Source organism: Peromyscus californicus, unplaced genomic scaffold (assembly GCF_007827085.1).
Source record: "Peromyscus californicus insignis strain IS unplaced genomic scaffold, ASM782708v3 Scaffold_6__1_contigs__length_162567912, whole genome shotgun sequence".
In the NCBI taxonomy this organism is placed as follows: Eukaryota; Metazoa; Chordata; class Mammalia; order Rodentia; family Cricetidae; genus Peromyscus; species Peromyscus californicus.
The window spans coordinates 28,781,292-28,800,905 of NW_026294584.1; the positions used below are offsets into that span (position 1 = coordinate 28,781,292).

A 19,614-nucleotide genomic window follows, 5' to 3' on the forward strand; every position below is an offset into this window, starting at 1 on the left:
TATCAATTTTAAGCAATGAGGAATGATTTAGGACGAACATTTAAAGAAGCCTCTATGGTCTTCCTTGCTTTCTAGTACCAAGAAAAGGCATGGGATAATATAGTCAAAGAACAAAATTCCTTTTGCCATTTCTCTGGAAATAATTATTTGTTGAGAAGATATGTGTTCAGTGGAAGAAAGGTTTGGCAAGTAATACATATTCTATAGCTCATTGGAGTTGTAAGCATATGTTAGTGATCCTACAATGAAAAGCACATGCTTAAAAGTGGTTACTGTGTGGGTAGTAGCTATTCTTATACCATATTGTAGCATGGGCAGGACTTCTTGATTGGGAATAATTGAATTTATGCCAATGCATGCATTTTGTAATTTTTTTCAAGATCTAGTCCAGCCTTGCAGATACCAATACTCAAAATGTTGGAACTTGGGATTCCACTGTGCTTGCTTAAATTTATGGATAATAATGAATGCTAGTTAATTTAACTTTATTTAGCAACTAGTGAAAATAAATTGCTTAGTCACAGTCCAGGTCCACATTACCTGTTAAGAACGTTAGTAGATCTTGTTCCTTGCTTAAAAAAATACCCGTAGTTGTGGCACTGCTTTTACTGGACGAAAATATGGTGTAAGTATGAAGCAGGCTGATTGTCCAGTGAGACATGTTAGTGCTTTAATTCTGTTGTTAATGTCAGGAATAGTTACTTTAGAGCTATTTGACTGGATCTCCCAAAGTGTCTCGATCAATTTGGACATGAACATTTTTTTTTTTAAATATAGAACACTTCACAAATTTGCGTGTCATCCTTGCGCAGGGGCCATGCTAATCTTCTCTGTATCGTTCCAATTTTAGTATATGTGTTGCCGAAGCGAGCACTGGACATGAATTTTTGCTTCATAGCCAGGCCTCATGTCTGAGTACATACAGGTGTGTCCACTCCTTCGCCCATCCCAGGCCCCTCTCCTTTTAAAGCAGCCATTTAGATTTATACTGTCTCAGCTGTTTGTAGTTGTTAATATTTTTTTCCCTTTTGGCAAGATACTGTGATTTTTGTATGTGTATATTTAGCCTAATATTCAACTTAAATATCACTATTACAACTATGAAATGTAATGATTCTTAAAAGGTAAGTAAATATATAAAATTATATAAAATGTAGATTATCTAAGAGTATTTATGAATGCAAGGCTTGAAATATGTCTGGGTAACATTTTTACATAGAAGTACATTTTGCATCAACAATAATAAATGTATCCTTTAGTTTCCATTTTATGACATACATTTCTTCATTTTTAAATTATTTTGCTAGTGAATTATAATTTGGTGACTATAATGATGTTATTGATAAATTAATTTCTAGATCCATAAATGCCTATATTAGTTTAGAATATTAGATTGACTCGATTCTTTTAATTTGCTATATATAGGTCACATAGAATGATGAACTATATTTAAAAATATTTGCCCAAATTTTAAAAGAAAAATAGGACTTTATACTTAAAGTGTGAAGCCTGAACAAAACTATAATTAAATCATGTACAAGAGAGTGCCTAAACTTTTGATATTTTACTTGATTGTGTGTGTGTGTGTGTGTGTGTGTGTGTGTGTGTGTGTGTGTGTGTGAGAGAGAGAGAGAGAGAGAGAGAGAGAGAGAGAGAGAGAGAGAGAATAAGCACTCTATATCTTTATCTTCACTGTTAGCTGTCCCTCAGTGGGAAACACATCTACGAGCCAATGAGCTCACAATTTTATTTTTGCTATGTAATTTGTTTGCTTCAGTAAAAGCAGGCCATTGCAAAGGACTTAGTGAATGTTCTGTTGTGTAACTGTTTGTTGGACTGATTTTAAACACTTAACAAATCTGTGTGTTCCTTTTTGTTAATTACAAGTTATAAGTTAATTCCTGTGTGTCTTTGATGTCTTGTATTCTGTCCCATCTTCATAAACCTGTTCTAATACTGTAAATCTCAAGTAGCAGCTCACTTTTCTGGATCATGGCTGCAGTCATTGAATCAATACAGCATGTTTAAATGCAAAAAGGAAGTTTTAAAAGTTCATATTTTTACCAGATTGAAAAATTTTAAAGACACTTTATATTGATTTTATTAAAAAAAATCAAATAGGTGAATCATCTTAAGTTTATAACTTTAGGGAATTTCTGATTTATCTCTATTGAATGTGAAATGGTCCATGATGTATATCTTAACTTACAATCATATATATGACCCAGCCAGTATTCAAACTAACTGTATTTCTTTTCTTATGGCTTATTTTTGGTTGTGAGCCTAGCCTTTAACGGCTGAGCCATCTCTCCAGCCTTTATGGCTTATTTTGATCTGGCAATTTTCAAAACTTATCTTAAAATTATGTGTATGTTTTTTTGTTAAATGATTAAAAAAAACCTCTCAGACCTTTTATTCTCTCGATTTTATTCGAATGCAAATCTCATATTTTAGGATAGAGATCTTTTATTTTCATGAGAGCTTTTAGAATTTGGGATTTGAGCATGTGCTGTGGCATATGGTGCATTTTCTGTCCTATTTTGTATACCAGCCCATTAAGAAGAGAAAGTGAAGTAAGTGATCTAAAAATAACTCTGCTGTTGGCCTAATTTAACAACAACATAAAAAAGTCCTCTGTGCATAAGTAAAGTTCCACATTTGCCTTCCTCCTGGAAAGTCTCCGAAGCGTTTTGCTACTTCGGCATAGAATAACACCTCATTTGGCATCACTGCAGTCAAAAAGACCATTTGGACTTGATTTTTCTTTTAATAGTATTCTGTGCTAGCCCTAATCAGTACAACTTCTTCAGTCCAGATAAATCCACCTAACTGAGGGCACATAGGCCCACTCTTTTTTCTATTAGATATTTATTTTCACACACACACACAAAAAAAAAACCCCAACTTGATGTGAGATTGAAATGATTTTTAAAAAAATGCTACAAAAATAACACTAATCACAAAAGATGTAGCCACAATTCAAAGTTCTGCGTTATAATTATTTTGCCTGTTAAATTCACCATGCAGTCATCATGGAGCACCATGAAAACGGTAACCATCTGTAAGGTGAAATATGTTTCTTAGAGTTGATCTTTTCTTGGGCAGTGGTTAATACTGATTGCTTTGCAGACTGTTGATGTCCGTGATACTTGCTGGCATTGTTCTCCTGCTCCTCAGAGGCCTGGGCATATCAACCAGACAAAACTGATTCTTTCTTTAAGTTTAAGGCTTTGGACATTTTGGACATTTTGTATGATAATCCATTCAATATTGATTACAGACCCGAAGTGCTTCCAGAGCCTGACTGGGGGACATCAATAGTGAATGATGCATTTCTTTCTGGTGGGGGAACTGCTCACCCTGATGTGTTTAGAAGCTTTTGCACTTATATTCAAAGGAATTTTTATTCCTTCCATAAGAGCTTTAAGAATTTAGTAGTGAGCATTTGCTGTGGCATATGGTATATTTTAAATTTTAAAATACTTTTGAATCCTACATAAGCATTCATTCTCTGATATGTTGACTAGTATGATCTTAGAACACTTGTAAAAATACTTCAGGCTCCAAAAGATAAAGTATGGAGCAAAATAAGAAAGAAATTTTGTTAAGGAATAACATAACCCCCAAGTATTGGAATGGTATTGGCCATAAGTCACAGCCTTGGAAGGCAACTACCATGGTAGGCTGCTGTATTGATGGCTTGCCATGCACCCCACTTTCCCAGATCTATATTCTTGTTGAAGTCCCTACCTACAGTGACTCTGGTTTAGGAATGTGACTTGTTTTGTCCAGTGGGCTGTAAGTGAATATGATACAAGTAGGGGCATGATAAGTTCTTGCCCATTGCATTTTCCCTTCTTGGAATGCTGTTGTCACCATTTGAAGAAGTCTAGTATAGTTTCCTTGAAGAAGAAAGACAGCTTAGCCCCGAAGTCCAGGAGAGCACTGTCCACAGCTAACTTTAAAGGTGAATACAGTTGCCTGAGTGAGTACATGCCAGATGAGCACAAAACGCTAAGAAATTCTCCCCCCTTTCTCTGTACAGACACACACACACACACACACACACACACACACACACACACACACACACACACACACATTTGTTTTAAGCCACCAAATTTTAGGCATTCAATAAATGATATAGGAACTTACCTAGACATAGAAACTCAGTTTTATGTTTTCGCTGTCTTGCTTTAGTAGAAGTTACTTTAGTAATATTTCTTCAAGATTTACCATCTATAAAACATTGCATCTGATTTGCAGACAGTTTAAACATAGCAGTTAATACTGTTCATTTGGTTTCTCAAGGAGGGATGGATATCAGAGTGAGGTTAGCATTCGTAGTGATCTAAGAGAATCGTACTTGGTATGTTCTGGGTGAGCTGTTATTCTTCACTGGTCCATGTGATGACTATCTTCATGGGATTGACTCAGCTTATCACAGGAGAAATTTTGGATTACAGATTCTTACACAGTCAAACAGGGTTATGGAAAACGTATAGATTTAAGCAGATGTTGTGATCTGCTTAGATGAACTGCTGTTAGCTTCAGGTAGAAGTTGTTACAGTCCTAGGAAAAAGGACAGAGAACAGGGGTAGTCACTAATTCAGTTTCTGTAAGACTTTGTAGACATGTCAGAATTATGCTTCTTAGCTGAGGCTTTATATTCAAAAGCCTACCACAAATGTGATTGGTAAATGTTTTGCCTACTACATTAATGGTACTTTGTAAATGAAGTCAGAACACCAAACAGTGAAGTAATCATAGATTGAAACTATTAGGTGCAGTTAACAGTGAGTTAGTGACCTAGGGAGTTAGACAGCTAGCATTAGCATAAATAAGAAAGACCAAGTGAACCTGAATGTGATCCCTATCCTACTAATGTCTTACACTTGATATTGCTAAGATGAGTACCACATAGCCAGAGGGTATAGGTGGCCAGTGTCTGGAGAAGCAAAATAGGAAGGTTACCGTAGAACTAGGAAAAGTATGTGAAGAAACACCATGGCAATCCTCTGGATGTTTCCTAATGTAGTTGTGGGGCATTTGGAGGAACTGAAGGTCCTTACTGGCACATGCACATTTAGCCAGTCTCATTGCTACTAATTTGACTGCTTTGATTCCCTAGATTGCTGTGTCCCAGAAGTGTGTATTCAATTAATTCAACTTAGATTGTCCTAAAACGAAAGAGTACTGAAAACAAAATATTATAGGACACTTTGATCAACTTTAGAGCCTTCCTTAGGTGTATTATATAATTTTAGATATTGATTAATGTGTCAGAGGCAGACTTATAAACAGAGTAAGAATAATAAGCCATGGAAACAGCTCCTGGAATAACCAGAATTAATACCTTAGGAGATAGCATCATCTCTCTAGTTATCTGTTGTCACGTAGCGATGACTGGTATTGTTCAAGACTGATTAAGTTGAAAGGCTGACAAAGCAGGAAGTAACAAAGATCCAAAATGAAATGGTGTTAAGAAATCAAAGGGGGTACTGGGCTTAATAATAAAACTCTACATGGAAGAAAGGAAATAAAGAACGGGGGCTTGCGGGGAGGGGGTTTCTTAGTTAGTAAAAATACTTACTGTATATGGATGAGGACCTGAGTTTAAACCCCCAACAAACAAGCCAACTGTGGCAGCATGTACCAGTAATCCCTGTACTGGGGATCTGAGACAGGAGGATCCCTGGAGCTAACTGATGAATTTCAGGTTCAGTAAAGAGACCCTGCCTGAGGAATATAGAGTGACTGAGGAAGTCAAGTGACATCATGATTGGTTTTGATGTACATGTCATCATTTGTACTGGCACATATATGAACTTTATGTACACACAGATATACACACAAATTAAAGAAACAGAGCTTGTAAAATCCCATGCAGAATGACTACATTAGAAATTAGTTGTACTTGCAAGGATTTCCATATCTTTAGAGCAGCAACATTAAAAACCCAAGATTGTTTTGGGTCCAGTTGATTTCCTCAGAAGTAAGAGTTATGAATTTTCAAAATTATTCTGAGAAGAAATATGAGGGCAGGATGAAACTACCTGTGATACATTAATGTGGTTTTTATGAATGTCCTGTTTCATCCTCCAGATCTGAGAGGACAATAAAAAGGAAACAGGAAGGAGGAGGAGCTCTCCTGAGAAAATGAATGCCATTTTTTAGATTTAATACTGAAGAAAGCATCTCATATTGGCAGATACCTCATACCTGGGAGCATTGAGTAATGTGACAGGTTATATCCTTGGCCACGTTCCGGCAACAGATGTTCTCAAGTTGATCTTGTGTCTGTTTTTGTGAAGTCCAAAGGCACACCATCAAATCCCAGTTTGATATGCTTAATAATGACAGAGGCTAGCCGGGCGGTGGTGGCGCACGCCTTTAATCCCAGCACTCGGGAGGCAGAGCCAGGCGGATCTCTGTGAGTTCGAGGCCAGCCTGGACTACCAAGTGAGTTCCAGGAAAGGCGCAAAGCTACACAGAGAAACCCTGTCTCGAAAAACCAAAAAAAAAAAAAAAAAAAAAAAAAATAATGACAGAGGCTGAGGCATAGAGTACTCATCTTTTTCCCAGTGACTTATCTGATCTGATTAGTTCCCACAGCCTCGGTTTTATCTTTTGAAACAATGTCTGCAACTTCTGTCTATAACCCCTTCTTTCTGTACTCTCTGCATATGAATTCCTTCCTGCAGTGCCCAGTGTCCATCTCTTCCTGGATCTGCTTTCTTCTTGGAGTTTCTTGTTTGGGAGTAAAATGTTGCTTTTTCCTAAGGTCAGTTTTTGTTCTTCTAGCTCCAGGTTTCTGTACAGTCATGGATGTTCAGCTCCCAGAACGATGGTAAAGGCAGAGGTTGATGGATTTGAGGATCTGTTTGTTTGCAGTTATTGAAGCTATGTTATAAACTTTTGCATCACTGAATGAAAAGAGCAACTACAAAAAGAAGTTTGCACACATGGAATAACTAAAATAAACAACAGTCAATAAAAGTCTCTATTTTTAAATCAGTTGAAAATGTGAAAATGTGTAAAGCAAAGAAAAAATTGTTCCTTTTGTTTGTTTTCTTCTTAATCATCAAATACTGTCAATTTAACTTCCTGATAGTTACCTCAGTCTATCTAGTTGTCTCCATCTGCAGAATCACAGACACATTCTTAGGTCTCTAAGCTCTTGCTTGTCCTGCTGAAGTACCTCCCTAAAGTACATCTCCAAGCATGTGCTCACTCAGTGGTTTTGCCTATTTTATGTCTTTTTATTGTTTGGTGTGTGTGTGTGTGTGTGTGTGTGTGTGTGTGTGTGTGTGTGTGTGTGTGTGAGAGAGAGAGAGAGAGAGAGAGAGAGAGAGAGAGAGAGAGAGAGAGAGAGAGAGAGAGTGTATGTGTCTGTGTGTTTGCTATTTCAGTGTCTACCACAATGCACATAGGCCAAGTCTGCATTGTGCATGTGTGTGGAATGAATGAATGACTAAAGGATGCATTAATGCCTCGCTAGGATGTTCTCTAACATTGCCGCTAGGGTGATGTTCACACAACATTGATTTTCAGTCATGCTCCTGGTTATAATGGCTCTCATTTCTGATAGGGACAAGCCTAGACTCTTAACATTCTCCCTTTCTTTCTATACTACCTTCCTTCTCTACCTATCCAATTTTGTTTTCTTTTTTCATACGTACTCAAGGCCAATTTGTGCTGCACAAATATTCTCAGATATGTGGTCTTCCACTGGAGCATGTTCAAATACCATGGGTTACATTCTTAGAGAAAACTGTTTCTTTTTATCCCAGCAGCTAGGAATTATATTCACTCATGGCTGGACATGAAAACTAGATATTTTAACATGACCTTCAAAGTTGAACAGCACATGGCCCTTTTCTTCTCTTCCTCGCTTCCTCTTCAGCATGCCAGGGTGTTTATTTACCCAAACAGTGACTTTTGTTTTGACTCACAGGCTGCATGGCAGCTTTTTCTTTGCTCTTTATGGAGAGTATACAATCTTTCCATTCTGTTCCTTTATTCTTATTTGTGTTTGTTTAAACATGTCTTCCTCTTGAACATCCTCCATGACCAAACCACATCTACCCTATGAACTCTAATAACCTCTGTTTCCTGTCCTACTTAATTATCACAATGACACGTTTCACCACAATTGATTAATTTTGTCTGCTTCCATGCCTTAGGTAAAGTCACAGCTCCTCAAAGGGTGTGGTATTTTTTACCCTTTGAATTTGGACAAAGCACCTAGCATATCATATCACCTGTCATATTTGTATATGACAGGAATTAAATAAGTGTTTATTAAATAAATGGCTACATTAGGAAATGAATTATCCAGTAATACTCTGCCTTTTGCAAGAGTAAGTTTTAAGATGACTTCAATGAAGACAGGACTTCTAAATCAAGCACTTCTGATTGTGGTATAAAATGTGTGTGTGTGTGTGTGTGTGTGTGTGTGTGTGTGTGTGTGTGTATGTGTGTGTGTGCTCTAAAGTCTGTAGGTTACAAATTTTGGAATTGTATAATTTAAAATGCCCACATTGACTCATGAAACATGAACAGTGAAGAGCTGTTGGCTGAAACTGTTTGAGAGGGTTTAGTGGTGTGAGTCTTAGACTCAGCTGCAGAGAATTCATCTGTGGACCATCTCTTTCCCAGTTGTGTAAAGTTCTTTCAGAACAGCCAGGCCTAGGCTGAATGACATATTGGCATGAGAAGCAGTTTGAAGGAAGAAAAATGTCATCCGTTTTGTTTTATAATGACATCGTTCTTTACTTTGAGGCCTGTTCTGAACTTGTTCTTACTAGTCACAATGCAGACAAGTTATAAAACATACAGTAAGTCATAATGGAATAAATAAAAAAATAAGAGGAAGGGGTGAGATTAAAAGAGCATTGGAATTGGAAATTGTATTTAATGACTACGAATGTTTATGACATTCAACGTGATAGCTAGAAGGACTTGAACAATATAGCTGTAAGAGAAACAACACTAACAAAAACCACATTAACACTAAAGTCCAGAAAGTTTAGTCAGATGTTAAACAAATAAGAGTAGGGAACTTAAAATGTAAAATGTGATGATTACATAAGGAAGTGTAACATTTAATGAGACATTCAAAGAATGTGTGTGTGTGTGTGTGTGTGTGTGTGTGTGTGTGTGTGTGTGTGTGTGTTGGTTGGTTGGTTTTTGTCAACCTGGAACAAACATAAACATATCTAGGAGAGAGGATCACAATTGAATTACCTTCATCAGCTTGCCCTGTGTGCATGCCTGTGGACATTTCCTTGATTAAAGACTAATGGTGTAGCTGCCACCCTAGGGTAGATAGACCTGGGCTGTTAAAGAAAGCAAGCTGAGTAAGTCATTGGGAGCAGGCCAGTAAGCATCACTCCTTTATGGACTCACCTTTAGTTCTTGGCCTTGAGTTCCTTCTGACTTTGCTTCGTGATGGATTGTGATCTGGACATGATGAGTCGAACCCTTTCCACTTTAAGTTGCTTTTGGCTGTGATAGTTTATTACAGCAATACAAAGCAAATTAGGACAGACAAATACTTTCATTATAACAATTGATTGAGTTCTTAAACATCATTACTTAACCTTGGATTTTCCAGTTTTGGAATCTGAAGCTTTGGTGAGCTATTTCAATTAAGACTCATTAGTTAAACTGAGATTAAAACCAGGACATTTGGTTCTCAGAAGTTTAGTGTGAACTACTGTAACAAAATTGCCATACACTAGAAGACATGAACATCATAGAAATGCATTTCTCATGTTTTCGAAGGCTGAGCACTCCAGATCAGAGAGCCAGAATGGCTTGTGTCTGAGGATCTACTGGCTCATATTATGTTGCTTGTATCTTTATGTACATAGAGCCGAGCAGGGGAATCAGGAGGGCTCATGGCCTTGTCTAATCCTAACCACCTTTCAGAAGCCCTGCTTTCTAATGCAGTCACAATGGGGAGATAAAATCTCAGCAAATGGATTTAGAGAGATCAAGTTAGTGCCTCTCTAATATAGCTTCTTATCATATCACCATGTACTATTCTTTGGGCCCACTGTGATTGGATATTTTGTAATATTTGTGAACAAGAATGACACAAAGAACAAAGTCTCCTCTAAACACTCTCATTCCAGATTACAAATGAATTAAAAGAATTTATTGAGGTCACACTGTCCTTACACATAATTTTTTTCTAGATAAAATTTGCCACCATGAAAGTATGATTTTCAAAATGGAGAATATTAATCATTTTTCAAAAATAATGATAGAAAAACTGTGTGATAAAGCTAAGAATAGACAGGTGTACTAAATGACTGGTTATATATCAGATCAGCCATTTTTGACTACACCTTTCATCAGTAAGATAAAATAAAGCTTTGAAAGTTCTTAACTGGCTAGTATAGAACTCACAGGAATGAATTTAATATAGATAAATGTAAAGTTATTTTTAGCTGTGTAAGTTTAATAAAAGTTCATGTAGCCTATAGGTTTTAACTGGCTTCCTTTAACTTGGCTTCCTTTAACCTACAAAAATGACATTCATCGATTCTAATGTTAAGACTTGTGATTATAATCTTGCCATATAATTTTGCTGTTTGGTAAAGACCTCAGGTCCTACTTACCACCTGGTTTTCTGTGTGGAAGATGTGTGATTGAGTGGGTTATTCTTTCACACTGGACAGAGAAGCATGTCTAGGATGCTAAGGAAGGAAAAGACTCAAACTTCAGAATGGGGGAAATATGAGGAGCAGTACCTCCACGTAGAAGAACTGTGAATTATTGTAGATGATGTGGTTCCCATTCAAAGACTGAAAATGAAGATCATTCTGTGTCTTTAGAGATCAGTGACCCCTAACACAGTGGGCCTCCTTCAGACAGATAAAAAAATCCACCAAAGTATTATGCTAATCCTAAATACTAGCCTATAAGTGCATACTACACTTGAAGTGAAAATACATAGAGGTTTTTCTTTTCACAAACCATCAAGGATTGTTTTACTTGTAGCACAGGTAGAAACTAAGGCTTTTTTTCCTTTGGTTTTTGAGATTATAATACAATTTCAAACCACTAACTTTCAAATTCATGTCCTCTCCTTTCATTAATGACTATTACACACACACACACACACACACACACACACACACACACACACACATATATATATATATATATATATATATATATATATATATACAGGTATCTGTTTTTTTATATATGCATACATAAAGTTTTTAAATCTGGCTCCCACTAACAAAATGTAGTCTGTGCTAGTTGGAAGTGAGTATGTGACAAGTGACTTGGCATGTTGTGTCCCTGCAGGTGGACAGGCCCACAAAACCTGTGGGTCATTACCAGTGAGGATGCTTCTATCGTTTGGCTATCATTTGGGCTGTCCTTAATGAAGGACATTGTTCTTATGCTACGTGGCTTTTCCTCTATGACAAAACTGGAAATAATCAACTGATAATGGTCAAAGAAACATTTGACCTATAGTTACATAGATTTTATTTCATCTTTGGCTGGTCTTATTGATTTTGCGTTAATGGCAGGATCTCATGTGGATGAGTATGGCTCACACATGGAAAGTAAATGTGAGGATGACTGTCTCACTGTCTCTTTTAATTCATAACATCAGTGAATTAAGGAATTATCTCCATCTCATGGCTTTTAGTTTTCAGTGTTTCCACAGGAGCTTTTGCTGGGCATATTTCTGCATAACAATCATAAAGGTGCTTAAATGTCTATGATATATAAAGGCCTTGGATCCATCATTAATAGCATTCAGGATTTCTTCCTTTATTTAATGGGATGAGCAATGCATGACTAACTTTATTAATAATAAGCTTGACTTTAGCAGGTCTTGAAGTATAGTTGGGAAAAATCATCCTTATTAGTAATTTTCAAACATTGGCTTGCCAAAGAACATCCAGAAAGCCTGTGACAAAGCATGCTCTTGTGTCTGTTCTTGGAAATTGGAATTTTGTGGTCTCCCTGAGGCCTGATAATTAACATTTCTCACAGACTCCTAGGTGATGTTGATGATGCTGGCCTTCTGACCAGACTTTGAGGAGCACTGATTCATATGCTTACTGTGAAAAGAAATTTATGGAAAATTCCATGTGAAATATTCCTGCCCCAAAGCCTCTATATCATTTAGCTATTCTCTATATGAAGTGGGGATGTCTAAAATAGGCTAACACCAGCAACACATTGTTTTGCATAATTCAAATGCAATTATGTCCAGTTCAGTCACATGCTGGAGAACAAACAAACTGTGTGTGTTAAACACACAGGAGAATAGAGAGGATGGAGACATATGACTGGAGAAATTTACTGGATTGTCACTCTTTTATGTGCCATGTTCAAATATTTACATGTAGACATTTTCAGGGACAATAGGATCTCACCAAAGCATTACAAAGTAGGAGATGCATGATAAAAGTTCTTAAGTAAAGACTACAGCAAGAAAAAAGCAGGATGACCAGTTTTGTAGCTTCTGATGATGAGAAAGGTTTACATTATATTTTATATAATTAATTTACCTAGATTGAGAAGCGTGAGAATTTGGGCTAAATAAGTAGTAACAAGAAAGGAGAATCAAGTTATTAGGGTGATTAAAAAATTGACGGTGATGCTAAGAGCAGGCAACGTTCTTTGCATTGGGCTTTGATTTGTTCACTTTTCTAGATTTTAAGTGCTAGGATTAACTTAATCCTTACAGTAGCCTAGAGACATGCATACTATTGTTATTTCCATCTTACAGATGAGGAAACCAAGCCACAAGGAGCATAGTTTAAAAATAGAGCTTTACAACTGATAAGGGAATGCAAGAATTTAAATTCTAGCAACTGACTTAAAATATATACCCTTAAACTGCTAAATGAATTAACAGAATTTGATGGCACACTGAATGATAGAAAGAAGACATAAAGGATACTAGAAATTTCTAGCTATCACATACCTATGCATGGTACAGAAAAGTAGCGGGAGGTTTATTTCAAGCATGATGAAGCTGCAAAGCAGAGAGATGAAATGGTTCCTTCTGAAATTTTTGTGTTGAAACCTTAACCCCTAACATAATGGCGTTCCTGAGCAAGACTTTAGACATCTATTTAGGTTATGAATGAGATTTTTGTATTTGTTTATTCATTCATTTATTTTTAAAAGCCCTCATTAATCTCCCCTCCTTTTTCTGCCATGTGAATGTATGCACGGTGGAGAAAAGGGACCTTACCAGATCTAGATTGTACTCTACCACAATTGCAGACACCCAGAGTCTCTGGCGCTGTGAAAAGTGAGTTGATGTTGTTCTCAGCTACTCCGTGCTTTGCATTTTGTAATAGTAGTGTGAGGTAGTTAAGAGCAAAGAGGTTCTGAATGTCCCATCTCAGTTTAAAGTGTATCTGTAGCCTTGTGCTGGAGAACTGGAATCATGTCATAAAAAGACTGGAGTAGGAGACTGAGTTGTTAAGGGGATGCCAGTGGGTTTGATAGTGTACAGCATTTAAGGGACTAGTTAATGTAGAATGTGGAATTTGTGTTTTCTCAGTAGTTAGACACCTAACATTGAGGTTACATAGGTATAATGCAGGAAACAAAACTTGATCCAACATGGCAAGTGCTAATGTCAGGACACACTGAAATATTGAGTAGTGGTCCTCCACAGATGCCGTGCAGTGGCAGTTTCATCCCTTTTGCATTGCTGAGTCCATCAGAACTGATTGCATTGCAATTATATATTTTAAGTATTCAAACGTTTGTTTGTAGTCTCTTGGATATTTTTTTATACTCAGTGTGTGCAAGCTTTTTCTTCATAAAACTTGGAAGTGTAGTGAATTATTTATTTTTAAATAAAACATACAAGCCTTTACTATCTAAGACGATAAATACTAGAAAATTCTGTCATACTTTTGGTTAAATATTCCTCATAATTCATAACTGCTTTGTTTTTCATATAGGGCAATTGTTTAGTGAAAAAATCATTTACTGTATCAATGCAATGACCCCCCTCCCCAGCAGTTTTAATTCTGCCTAAAATAAAGTGTAGCATTATTCCTGGTCTTACAGTGCTCTCTCCCACCTCTGCCACTGGGATTTTTGTTACAAGAAATGAAATAATGAAATACAACCTTCATGCTTTCCTGTGTAGGATAGATACTGTAAATTCCTGGTCTTGCTTTCCCATTGATCTGGACTGCCATATGGGAATCCTGTTCAGCTGATCTTTATTTCTCGAGTCAGAAATTCTGTTTTACCCATCTTTGGGGCTTTCCACAGCTATTCTCCGTGGACTGTGAGGTACTGCACTTGAAAGTGAAGGTTCAAAGGCATAGAAAGAAGGTTCAGGGCTGAAATGTTTACACTGCATTTTAAAATTTTTTATAAACATTTTCTAAGCTGATGGATCAGATGAAAGCTTCATAGATCTGAGACCTCTGGATGCTGTAGTAACAGAACATTTGAATACACGGAATTTCTAAGGTGTAGTGTGGGATTCATCAGTTATACATCGGTGTAGAATTTACTTGTTATATGTCATTTTCCAACAGTGCACAATTTACAAAATTATGACTTGTACATCTTTTAATGCCTTTTCAAGAATTTAGTTAGCTATTCTTGACTTACTTTCCCTTCAAACTGATAATCAATATTGAACAAGAGCAAAGTACCAGTTACAGTAGGAAAGAAATTTACCTTAAAGAAATAGAGATTTTTTTTTGTTATTTGTGTGGGCAGCTAATTGTGTTACATATAAATAAAATGTTGCTTTTAAACAAATTAAATTGAAAGTTTCAATATAGAAGAGCTGCTTTAAGTTTGTCTCATATTTAGTAAGGTATATTTTAATTGGAACATTTTTTATCATAACAGAATGACTTACAATATCATATTTTGTAATGTATTAGTACACTTTTAAACATGACCTAGTTCCCTGTGACCACTTGTATATTACACATTCATACATTTTAAGTGGCACATGGACAAGTTTGCCACTTAGATTTGCGTACCAACAAAATATATAGTATGGAATAAAAAAGCTTGGTAAGTGTCTTGTGTTTCTTTGAAAGAACAAGAATGTTTGTAAAGCATATTTTAAAAGCATCAAAAAGTAATCCATTTGCGTTTAATACCACACACAACATTTTCTTATTAAGCTTGTTTTGGCATTACATTAAGTTATTATAGAATCCATGCTCTAGGGAAGTTTATATACACTGATGAACTTTTTTTACAACATGAAGTCCTTTTTCGCATGGAATTATGGAAAGATTACAAAATAGCATGCATGCTTAGGAGCTGATTTGTCAAAACATGTTTGATTTGATTCTCCTTTTATGTGTCTCTTGTATATTTAATCCTGTCTTGTGTGTTCAGGGGATGGGGAATGTGAGATTTCCCTGTAAAAATGTACATAATGCAAGTATATCCTGTGGCCACAGTCAACATATTTATTTGGAGATATATTGCTTGGCCCTAGGGAATGAGTTAGTTTATGAGGCAAAGCATACTGGATCTTCCCTCACCCTTGCCTGATAGAATTGTGATATGATATTCATGAACATATTAGTTTTTAAAAATGATAATAGAAGTATTCGAAATGTCCAAAGCTGATGATGGCTAATTTGATCATGAGCATGAAGAATTATTTACAATCATTTCCACAGTTTTGTTTCAGAATCTAAATTCCTTTTTCTGAGTGGATGCCCAGGATTCCTGCAATTTCTTGTACTATCTAGAGATTTATTGGCTATTTGGTTCCATTGGCTTATTGCCTTTCGCTGAGCTCCCAAAAGGCTAAAAGATTTTAATCTGTTTTACATCAGAACTTAATTTATTGATAAAGATCTGCTTTCCAATAAATTTTACGGTAGTTTTAACCAGGGCATATGGTTTACCTGCTTTTCTCCAAGGTCTAGGCATACAACTAAGAGGTAGTCCTAAGTGTATGGCTGAGTTGTTGAAGGAAATATAGAAATGGGATAATTATTTTTCCTACTTCATTCTTCTTTTCCCACTGTCTCCTCCACCTCTTATACTGTCTATTCCCTTCCTTTCAAACTCTCTCTTTCTCTTCTCTCTCATTTTCAACTTAATCTGCCATACTGTGTCTGTGAGATGCAGGGTTTGTGGACTGGAGAGATGGCTCAGCAGTTGAGAACACTGGCTTCTATTACAGAGACCTGCTTTGATTCCTAGCACCTATGTGGAAGCTAATGACCATCTTTAACTCCAGTTTGGGAGGATCTATCGCCCTCTTCTGGTCTCCACAGGCACTGTATGCACATTGTGCACAGGTGTGTATGTAGGCAGAATATACATAAAAATAGAATAATGTGATTATCATAATTTATTATTTCTGTCCAGAATATATTTTGTTTATTTAAAAATGAGGTAACAAAAATATAACCATTAATGTTACTACCCATTGATACACATGAATTTTACCCTGTACATCTGCAAGTAAGTGGGCAGGCCTCTGGATTTTACATTACTTTCTTTCCTGTCTAAAGCATTGCCATATTGTTAGTACCAAACTGAAGCTTTATCAAATGAATGAATTAAAAAATGTATGGCTTTCATATTTACATAGTCAATTGATGAAATAACTTTTAATTTCTTATTATTGTCATTATTTGTTAGAAATGAGTCCACAGATTTGTACATGCTCAATATATCAATCACCAAACTGTACCCATGACCACATTATGTATTGTTAATTGTAGACGAGGGTGCCAATTGTAGACGAATTTCTAATTGTTCTTATTAAATAAAAAACATGCAGCCAGATACAGGGGTGAAAACATGAGAGATCAGGGAAATGGGAAAGCCACAGCTAACCTCACCTCACCAACTCCGCAGCTTCCAAACGAGCAAGTTACTTCCTGTCTATCCATGCCTATATGCCATGCTGTTCTGCCATATGATCTGCTCTCTCTGTCTGACTACATCACTTCCTCTTCCTGCCCAGCTCTGTATCTTCCTGTCTGTTTGTACAGACATCAAGACCTCCATGGTTAACTAATGTTGAAATTTAAGGTGTGTGCCCCCATCCTTGGCTCTGTTCCCAGTGTGGTCTTGAACTCACAGAGATCCAGACAGATCTTTGCCTCCCAAGTGATAGGATTAAAGGCGTCTGCTACCATTGCCTGACTTCTGTGTTTACTTATAATGGCTGGCTTTTCCCTCTGATCTCCAGGCTAGCTTTATTTATTAAAGCACAAATAAAATATCACCGTATTTAATTGTAACATGTGCATGTTTTTTTGCACCAATCAATATGCAGGAAGAACAGTAAGGTAAGGCTAGGTTATATTACGCTATCCCTTTACATACTGGAATAAATGGAATATGGTGTTCCTGTATTTACACTACACCCATATATGTTATATGATTCTAAAATGCTGGTGACAGCAAAGGAATCTGGACGGATGTTTGTGGACAAGTCAGAGTCTCGTGAGTCCCTTGGATCTAATCCTTCAGATCTCTGAGATTGTTGTAAATGGGAAATTATATGTAGATGAGAGATCAATTCAAATGGAATAGCCTCCCCACAGACTTTTGGTGTTAGCGGAGTCAGGCTTGCTGCTGTACCCTGCCCCCAGCCTGCTGTCACTTTTTAAATTTGACAATAAAGGCAACAGTACAGAGAACCCTGTAGTTGGAGTTTTCCTGCCTGGCCCACAGTCAGGACAAATCTCTGTCACCTGCCAGTCCCACAGCCTTTCAAACCCAACCAAGTAAACACAGAGGCTTGTTTTGCTTACAAACTGTATGGCCGTGGCAGGCTTCTTGCTAACTGTTCTTACAGTTTAAATTAACCCATTTCTATTAATCTATACCTTGCCACATGGCTCGTGGCTTACCGGTATCTTCACATGCTGTTTCTCATCGTGGCAGCTGGCAGTGTCTCTCTGACTCAGCCTTCCACTTCCCAGCTTTATTCTCCTCCTTGCCCCGCCTACACTTCCTGCCTAGCCAACGGCCAATCAGTGTTTTAATTATTGACTAATCAGCAACACATTTGACATACAGAACATCCCACAGCACTTCCCCCTTTTTTTTTTTCAAAAAGGAAGGTTTTAACCTTAACAAATTAAAATTACATATAATTTGGGAATTTGGGTGTAGCTTCTCTTACTACTTCCTGCTGGAGGGGGGCGCTGCAGCTTATGGGGATACAAAGAAAATTTTTGGATTATGGAATAGTCCATGAGGGTGTATCGTCTGAGCCAGTTGCCTTCAAACCATTCTGGAGGTTGGATCATCTGGGCCATGGTGTCATCGGAGACCTTTCAGGGGGTCTTGGCTGGTCAAACCTGATGTATCTTAATCTGGAACAAATCCATAGCCTCTGGCTTTCTGTGGGAACAAAAGCAGAGTCTCCTTTCCAAAGTAACATATCCTTATATCCAAATTTTGAAGTCAAGGTACCTTTAAAATATACATATTGGCATAACTCAACAGCTTTTACAATCAAATGTTTTTCTGCAGTTAAAAGTCCCAAAGACAACACAATGCAGATTCTCTGTGTAATATCCATTTTTACGTGGCTTATTTTTTATACTACCTTTACTGTCTCTTTAAAGACTTTATTTTTTAAAACTATGTTTCTATAACTCTATATATCATCTTTTTTGTCTCTTTCAAGCCTACGTATCTTTTACACACATTGTAAACTATTACATCTGAATCTGTCTTATTGTGAATCTATTGCCTTAAACTGCAGCAGCTGTGGCTGCTGGCTCCACCCACCTCAGCTTCCCAACATGGCCATGGTTTACCACCAGCTCTGGGAGCTATCGGGGGTCTATGCTTTTAGCCAAGCAGCGTGTAGCCCAGAAACCTCCCCTTTTGCTCTGCACCAGCAAAGGCTAAATCCACCATGCAGCTCAAAGTGCCACTTGCAAAGGCCTCATTCCCGCCATAGGCAGGTCGAGCACGCACGCTAGGAACCCACCAGTAGCTCAAACCAGCAGCTGCCGCTCATTTGAGAGAGACAATTAGGAACTGTTTTTAGCTCCGTTTTAGAATCTTTTCTCAGGTTTTTAGGTGGAAACTCTTGCCACCACGTTGGACGCCATTTGTAGCTAGAGTTTTCCTGCCATGGCCATACAGTTTGAAACCAATACAAGTCTCTGTGTTTACTTGGTCGGGTCTGACAGCTGTGGGACTGGCAGGTGAGAGAGATTTGCCCTGACTGTGGGCCAGGCAGGAAAACTCTAGCTACAGAACCCTTTTCACAGCCTCAGACTAATAACAATCCAACCTGAGATATGCCAGTACAGACCAATGGTGATTCTCATGTCATAAGGGACACATTTGGTGGCACTAAGGAAGCTGTATAAAAGGGACTTTTGATTTTAGGAATGAATGCCTCTTTACGAGATTAATGGAAAGAATTATAGTACACTGCATTAGAGTTTCATTTATATGTATGTAGGTAGATAAGGAAAATATAAAACACAAAGGACTGAGTACTAGATAACCAGACACCAACACAAAAAGTCTGTTCTAATTTGGATTTCAGATAAAAATTAGGATGAAGATGGGATTTAACCAGAGTTTCAAATAACATATAGACATCTCCCAGGCTTATTTAGGTAA

The 19,614-nt window shown here is 37.2% G+C and overlaps 1 protein-coding gene and 1 non-coding gene across 9 annotated transcripts in view; one reads left to right on the top strand and one right to left on the bottom strand.

Moving 5' to 3' along the window:
- Positions 1–19,614, top strand: part of Foxp2 (forkhead box P2) — a 559,890-nt gene that overhangs the window by 25,205 nt on the left and 515,071 nt on the right. The gene's annotated exons all lie outside the window — the stretch shown is intronic.
- On the bottom strand, positions 768–874 carry LOC128100263 (U6 spliceosomal RNA). Its single transcript, XR_008214764.1, has one exon. It is a non-coding gene; the product is annotated as a U6 spliceosomal RNA (small nuclear RNA).